Below are 7,970 nucleotides of genomic sequence, written 5' to 3' on the forward strand. Positions count from 1 at the left end.
TTATGTATGTCAAATTGCTAGCTAATCCATGGAAACCATGAAATAGGTAAAATTTACCATAAAATAGATTCAGACAGCAGCAGTGACGTGAGTTTGAAAATCACTAAAAATAGTAGAAATGGAATTAAATAATGAATAAGTTATGGAATCGAAGTTTGATGAGTCTATTTTCATATGGAATAAGCAAAACAGGTATATGAGCTATATTTTATGAGATGTTTAAATTTTTGTGAAACAGGGCCAGAGCGATTTCTGGATCCCTGTTCTGAATTTAGAAATTCACCATAAATTTTAAAAGATAATTAGAAGTCATGCTTTATATGTACAGATTCCTTATTGAGTCTAGTTTTATTAGAGACAAACGGCATAGTCATTGAAGGTCTGTATAGGAGATATCTGATTCGTAATACACAGAGGTCAGAGTAGTTGAACCCTGAAACAGGGAGAATTTAACTAATAAACTGTACTAATTGGCCCAACCAAAATTCTAGAAAAAATTATTAGATATATATATGAGTCTAGTTTCAGGAAAAATTTATGGAATTGGATTTCGAGTTTCGTAACTCGAGATATGATTTTTAAAGCGACTATGATGCAGTTAGCCAGCTTGTCTGGAAATTTTAAAATGAATTGTATGAGCTGTTTAATTAATGAATTAAGTCCGTTAACACCTCGTGTTCGACTCTGGAAACGGTCTCGGGTACGGGGTGTTACATAGGGGACACACAGCCATAGCACACACCAGTGTGTCTAACCATGTGGACCCTAATAGGCTATTTTTCAAGCCTTAAGTCACCACTTTCTACTCCTTATACCATTATACTATGTTTACAAACTTATAAATTAAACATCCATGTTTAGAGTATTAAAAACTTATTACCATATCACACATTTATTCCATAGCCATGACCACCTCAAATGGTCTTAAGGCATCCACCATGTACATATGTTATATACTTCTTATACATAGTGAACAAGTATAATCACATGCCCACATTACAAGGCATTTACATATATCATGGATGAATAGGCTTACAAGCCAAAATCATTATAAGCTACATCTCATGGCTACATACAACAAATCATTATAAGCTAATACATTTGGCTAACCACAATGACATCGATCATAGAAAAACTAAGTTCCTATACATGCCACTCACTTGAACACGTTTAACATATACATGTCAATACTCCAAGGGTAAAGGCTCGATAGTGTGATGCTGCCTCCGACGATCTCCAACCCCGAGCTGACCTGTCAAAACTAAAAAGATGGAAAGAAGGAGTAAGCTTTACACTTAGTAAGTCCATATGAAAATAATAAGCATTATAATAACATGTATCCTTAGGTAAAACAACTATAATCATACTTTTATTCATATTCTAGTCAAGCTGTCTAATCAGTCATAGTCGATAAATTATTTATAACTCGAGCTACGGAACTCCAAATTAATATCCGTTAATTTTCCTAGAAACTAGACTCATATCTCTTCTTATCATAAAATTTTTAGAATTTTTGGTCTAGCTAATAAGTACAGTTTATTATTCAAAGTCTCCCCTGTTTCGCAGTTTGACAGCTTCGACCTTTCTTCACTAAAATTTATTTATCTCCTAGTACAAGACTCGGATAATATTCCTGTCTCTTTCTCCTGAAAGTAGACTCATTAAGGATTTCATTCATATGAATTTTAGCTCATAATTATTTCTGTACAATTTTATAGTGATTTTCCAAAGTTGAGACAGGGGAGTCTGGAATATCTCATGATACAGAACTCTTTTGCTTACACCGTTTCCTTTATTTGAAACTAGACTCATTAAGCTTTAATTCAATATTTTATTCAGTCTTTAATTCAATTTTCAGAATTTTTAGTATATTTTCAAAGTCGAACCAATGCTGCTATACCAAGTCTGTCTTAGTGCAACAAGATAATAACCATCATAATTTGTCATAGAAATTATTCTCATAAATATCATTCATTCATTTGCACTATCGTAATAAGTCCATTTCATTTCATATGTCAAGCACGTGTTCATGGGTTTCGAGTATTTACCCTGTGCTATCATTTAGCACTGCACTCGTCTAAACATGACAACTCACATGCATTATAATATTATCATATAACATACATTATGTATCATGGCAAAAGCCTTTAATTTCATTTCTCATATTAATCTCGTTGAATTTCTCGGAATCTTGATGGATATCCCATTCACCGTCAATTCATACAAGTGATCATTTCATATGCGCACTCTCGCAAACCTCACATCTTACAGCGGGATTACCAGTCCAGGCTAAATCCCCCGTAATATAAACTCATGGAGTGATGTCGGGATTACCAGTCCAGGCTAAATCCCTTGTACGACAAGCACTCTCAATGAGCTCGGATCTGAATTACCGGTCCAGGCTAAATTCAGAACCCAATCGGATTACCCGTCCGGGCTGAATCTTTAATGTACACATATTCTTCGAAAGGCTCGATCACTTAAGGAACACCCGTCCGAGCTAGATCCTTTTCATACTTGAGATCACGGATTACCCATCCGGGCTAAATCCTTACTGCAACATATGCAGGATCTCAAATCATGTAAGCCATGGTTTATCTATTGAATTTCCCTTTTTATTCAACCGAGATTTTTCTCTTTCCATCAAGTATCTCATTATGCATAGCTGCTCATGCCATGTACATCCAATTCAACACATTTCCATGTTTATTTAGACATTAGTCCATAAGATAAACATGGTATTACATATAGTTATAATTTGACATTTGTTACAATATATAATCTTCATATAAACTAAATAAATATCCATCACACAATGTTAACACATCAATTTAAGTTCAAGTATGAACAATAATATTATTGCATTATCATTGACATATGAACTTACCTCTGTTTCGAGTACGACTATTTATTTTGAGTTTGCGCTTAACCTTGTTCGACCTCGTTCTAAGTCTGAATCTTGTTTTCCTTGATCTATAATATCACATTTAGACTAATAATTAGTCACATTATTCATAGGGGTCCAAAAATCATATTTTTACAAATCTGCATTTTGACCCTTAAACTTTTGCATATTTGCACTTTTGCCCCAATGTTCGGAAATTAAACGTCATCCTATTTTATTATGTTTTATGACATGCTGATCATTTTTCATGACTATGATAGCCCCCAATTTCCACTAAATCACCCATTTATGATCAATTTTACAACTTTTACAAAACGGTCCTTTGAGATGTTTTCATCGAAAACAGCTTAGTAAAAGTCGTTTATTAAACACCCAACACTCATTTTATACCATTAGACATCAAAATGCATGCATATTACTCATGGTTAAATTTTTAAACATAAACCCTAGCTCAAAATAATGGTAGAAATAGCTAGAACATGTTACCGGGATTTCAAAATGTAAAGAACTTTAAAAACGGGGCTCGGGAGCACTTACAAATGAGCTTGGGAGCTTGAACCAAACCCTAACCATGGCTTCCATGGGGGTTTCGGCTGGCACACGGAGAAGATGACCAAATTTTGGCTATTTTGGCTTTTTAATTCTTTTAATCATTAGTTTACCAAAATGCCCCTAACTTAAAAATATTTTATGACACCCATTTCATGTCTATTTTTGTCCAGAAATTAACTAATGGTCTAATTCCATTTAAGGATCTCCCATTTAAAATTTCATAACAATTAGACACCTCTAACATGTAGAACTCAACTTTTACACTTTTTACAATTTAGTCCTTTTGACCAAATTGAGTGCCCAAACGTCAAAATTTTTGAACGAAATTTTCACGAAATCATTGCATGAAATTGTAGACCATAAAAATATAATAAAAATAAATTTTATTATATCGGATTTGTGGTCCCGAAACCACACTTCCGACTAGGCCCTAATTCGGGATGTTACAAGTACTCTCATAAGGACAGGTTGCATGCCTTTCTCAAATTTTGACTCATCTGCCGATTCGACTACCATATCAGGCTCTTCTTCAGGGCCATCTTCATAAAGTTTATTTTTCAAAAGATATTCTGGATCTTCTTTTTCCTCCTTTTGAATGGGTTCATTTGGGTTACTCGGTATTTTACCCAAACGGAGCACAATTGCTTTCACTTGCTCCTTCCCATCTTTTCAAAGGTTATTCTCAGTGTTGCTTGGAATGTTAGTGCCAATTTTAATTTTGATATCTCCCATTATGCTCTTCAACTGGATCGTTTGATCTTCCAACTTAGCCAATGTAAGTTTTAGTTTGAATGCACTCAGACTGCACTTGTCTAACTTCCGTCCTCATTAACTACACTTTCCCCTCTATGCAATCCAGCCTTTGACCACATACAGTATGGTAATTTACATTGGTCCTCTCCTAAGCTTTTTATAAATAAGGAGGTTGGTAAGTATGATTTTGCCTATTATGAGTAGCATTACCTCATCCATGGTTTCTAGCCCATTTTAAGTTCGAATAGTCTTTCCATTCGAGATTATAAGTGTTTGAATAAGGATTTCCACCCCTATTCCCTATGTAGTTCATGTCCTCGGGTTGGTTCTTAGGGTATTGATCGATCATCCTGATTGATTCATTCATTATGGGTCTAGTAGATGTTAACTCCAACCGGTTAAGCTTGTCCAATATTTGTTGGTATTTGTCTTCCCCATGGACAACTTTGGCCATAGGTGGTCTCGAACTATAAGTAAATCTTTTGTTCAACCACTGGCAAGAGTTCATGGCCATGTTCTTTATCAACTGATAGACATCCTTATACATTCGGTTCATTAAGGCCCCTCTTGCCGCTCTATCTAGTCTTGACCTTGATTTTCCATCGAACCCATTGTAGAACATCTATAGCCTTAACCATTCAGGAAAACCATGATGAGGGCATCTCTGTATGAGCAGTTTAAAATATTCCCAAGTTTCGTAAAAGTTCTCTCATTCCATTTGTTTGAAGTTAGTAATATCTATTTTTAGTTGAACAGTTTTGCTGATAGGGAAGAATTTGTGCAAAAATTTCTCCACAAGCTCATTCCATGTAGTAATTGATACTGGTGTTTGTGAATCTAACAAATAAAAGGCATTATCGATTAAGGAGAAGAGAAGTAATCAAAGGTGAATAGCGTCATCAGTGACCCCTTTGAATTTAAAAGTGTTACAAAGTTAGAGAAACTATTCATGATCCCACTAAACTGAAGATTGTTCTGAATCATCTAGATCATTTCTCTTTATTTCAAAATTGTTCATAGTTATCATTGGTCTTGTGATGCTGCCTTGTACTACATCCATGTAACAGCCTATTTCTAGTCAAATCAGAATATTAGTTTTGAGACCATAAATCTGAGGTTAAAATAATTATTTTCTTACTATTTTAATGTTTATAGTATGATATCATGTTGGTGTGAAAATTTCGTTAAGAAATTTTATCGTTTAATTGTTCAATTTGAGAAAAAAGACTAAATCGCGTAAAATGCAAAAGTGTTGTTCTATTAGTTAAAGGTGTCAAATAGCTTTGGTTTTTAAAAATGGTGGCCTTAAATGGTAATTAAACCATTTGAAAGATGAGTGGACAATTTTGGACAACTATTTAATGATTTTTAAGTTATATAACTAAGGTTAAAATAGTAATTAGTAAATAAAGGTTAATTTGATTAAAACAAAACAAAATTTTAAGCCATTCATCTTCTTGATTGCCAAATTTGAAGGAGGAAGAAAGCCATTTTAGGGCTTGAATCATTCGGCTACTTCAAGGCTCAATTGTAAGTTTGTTTTTGCTTGGTTTTTAATGATTTCTATGTTTTTGAGATCGTTGTAGCTAGGTCTAGCTAGCCCAGGGACTATTTTGAAAAACTCTTAAAGATTTTGAATGATGCCATTGATGAATACATGTGTATTTTGAAGTTTCTTGATAGACTGAATGCTTTTTGATAGATATACAAGTTTTGTTAAGTAATTTTTAGTAAAAATGCAAAATAGGGATTAAATTGAGAAAAGTGTAAAGTTAGTGGTTAAAATGTAAAATAAATGAAAATTATGGTCTTCTAAGGGTATTATGGTAATTTGTCTAGCATGGGTCTATTGTGAATTTTCATTAATTTGTGATTTTATGAAATAAGGACTAAATTGTGAAAAATGTGAAATATGAGGGCCAAAAGTGTAAAAATGCCCTAAAGTATGTTTTGGACTAAATTGAATGAATAATTGATTAAATAAGTTAATTTTGATTATTTATAGATGAAGAAAAGAGGAATTCAGACTTAGATCGGAGAAAAAGCAAAGTAATTGATTAGTCGGCTCGTTCCGTTATTTTCGTATACGAGGTAAGTTCGTATAATTGAACTTAAATGTGTATCTATTTATTTGATGGATGAAATTGAGATAGTATTTATTATAATAGATAAATGTGGAGATATTAAATTTAATGTATGGTTAAAGTAAACGAGATGCTGAATAAGACCATAACTAGACTATGACAAATCGGATAATAAGACTGGGATATGGCATGTGAGTGTATGACCATGGCAAAGTCTTGGCAATGTATGTGTAAGACTATAGTTGGATTATGGCATCGAAAAATTGAAGTATTTGTATCGTAAGCATTTATAAGCCGGAGTGTTTTGATAAGAGAATTGTTGAGAAATAGATAAGTATCGGTACAGGTATGTACGGAAAACTAATTCAAGTAACGAGTTAGAAGAAATTGAGAAATTATGAGTTATGATATGGATAAACTTTATGTTAGCTCATTGTTTGATGCTTTAAATGTTAATTATGTTATCCTGTAACACCCCAAACCCGAGACCGTCGCCGGAGTCGAACACGAGGTGTTAACAGACTTCAAACCACTTATTAAAAATTTCCCAGACAAGCTGCCAATCTGCGTACTAGTCGCTTCAAAAATCATATCTTGAGTTCTGAAACTCAAAATCCAGTTCTGTAAACTTTCCCCGGAACTAGACTCCTATATTTATATGGTAGAATATTTGTAGAATTTTTGGTTGGGCCAATTGGTACAGTTTATTAGTTAAAATCACCCCTGTTTCAGGGTTCGACTACTCTGACCTTCATGCATTACGACTTAGATATTTCCCTTTACAGAGCTTCAATGCTTATGCCGATTATTTCTAATGAAACTAGACTCAAAAGGGAATCTATACATATAATGCATGACTTCTAATTGTCTCTGATTAATTTATGGTGAATTTCTAAAGTCGGAATAGGGGATCCAGAATTCGCTCTGGCCCTGTTTCACAAGAGTTTAAGTATCTCCTAACATACAGCTCATATGGTCGTTTCGTTTCTTCCATATGAAAATAGACTCATCAAGCTTCGATTACATAATTTTTTCCTTATTTAATTCCATTCCTACTATTTTTAGTGATTTGTTTCAATCTCACATCACTGCTGCTACCAGCATCTGTTACTAAAGCAAACTATGCCTATTTTGTGATTTTTCCTTAATCTAACTAATAATTCATCATACATATCATGAATTTAACACCGAGAATAATCAGCCATGACAACATTATCAAACCAACTTTTACTAAGACTTATGACGAAGTATCATAGGACCAAAATTCAACTTAATATTTATGCCATTTTCGCATGGCTAAAGTTTGCATACCAAAGTTCAACAAAACATAATAGCCCATACATGCCGAAATGTTCTCCTAGACCAACTAAGAAGAAGATACCCCAAAAAGTTGAAATCCGGTGTGATGACTTAGATGACGGTCCGAGCACGCAAAAAGACGAGTCCAAGGAACCTAAAATAGGTGACAAGCAAACACCGAATGAGTATATAACTCAGTAAGTCATAAGCAATGCACTACCATCCATTAATAACATTATCACAAGAGGAAACAAAATGGAACGAGGCTAATTACTCCATCCAAACCGAACTATACCATAGTTCCTTAGACCTTTCGATTCAATCTCATACCAAGTTACACATTCACATTCCATATACTAATCAATAGGATATTTGAG

The 7,970-nt window shown here is 33.8% G+C and overlaps 1 non-coding gene across 1 annotated transcript; it reads left to right on the top strand.

Annotated features, from left to right (window-relative positions):
- Nucleotides 1-4,854: 4,854 nt before the first annotated feature.
- Nucleotides 4,855-4,961, top strand: LOC128281121 (small nucleolar RNA R71). The gene has a single exon (XR_008271335.1). It is a non-coding gene; the product is annotated as a small nucleolar RNA R71 (small nucleolar RNA).
- Nucleotides 4,962-7,970: the final 3,009 nt, after the last annotated feature.

Source organism: Gossypium arboreum, chromosome 9, assembly GCF_025698485.1.
Source record: "Gossypium arboreum isolate Shixiya-1 chromosome 9, ASM2569848v2, whole genome shotgun sequence".
NCBI classification, from domain to species: domain Eukaryota; kingdom Viridiplantae; phylum Streptophyta; class Magnoliopsida; order Malvales; family Malvaceae; genus Gossypium; species Gossypium arboreum.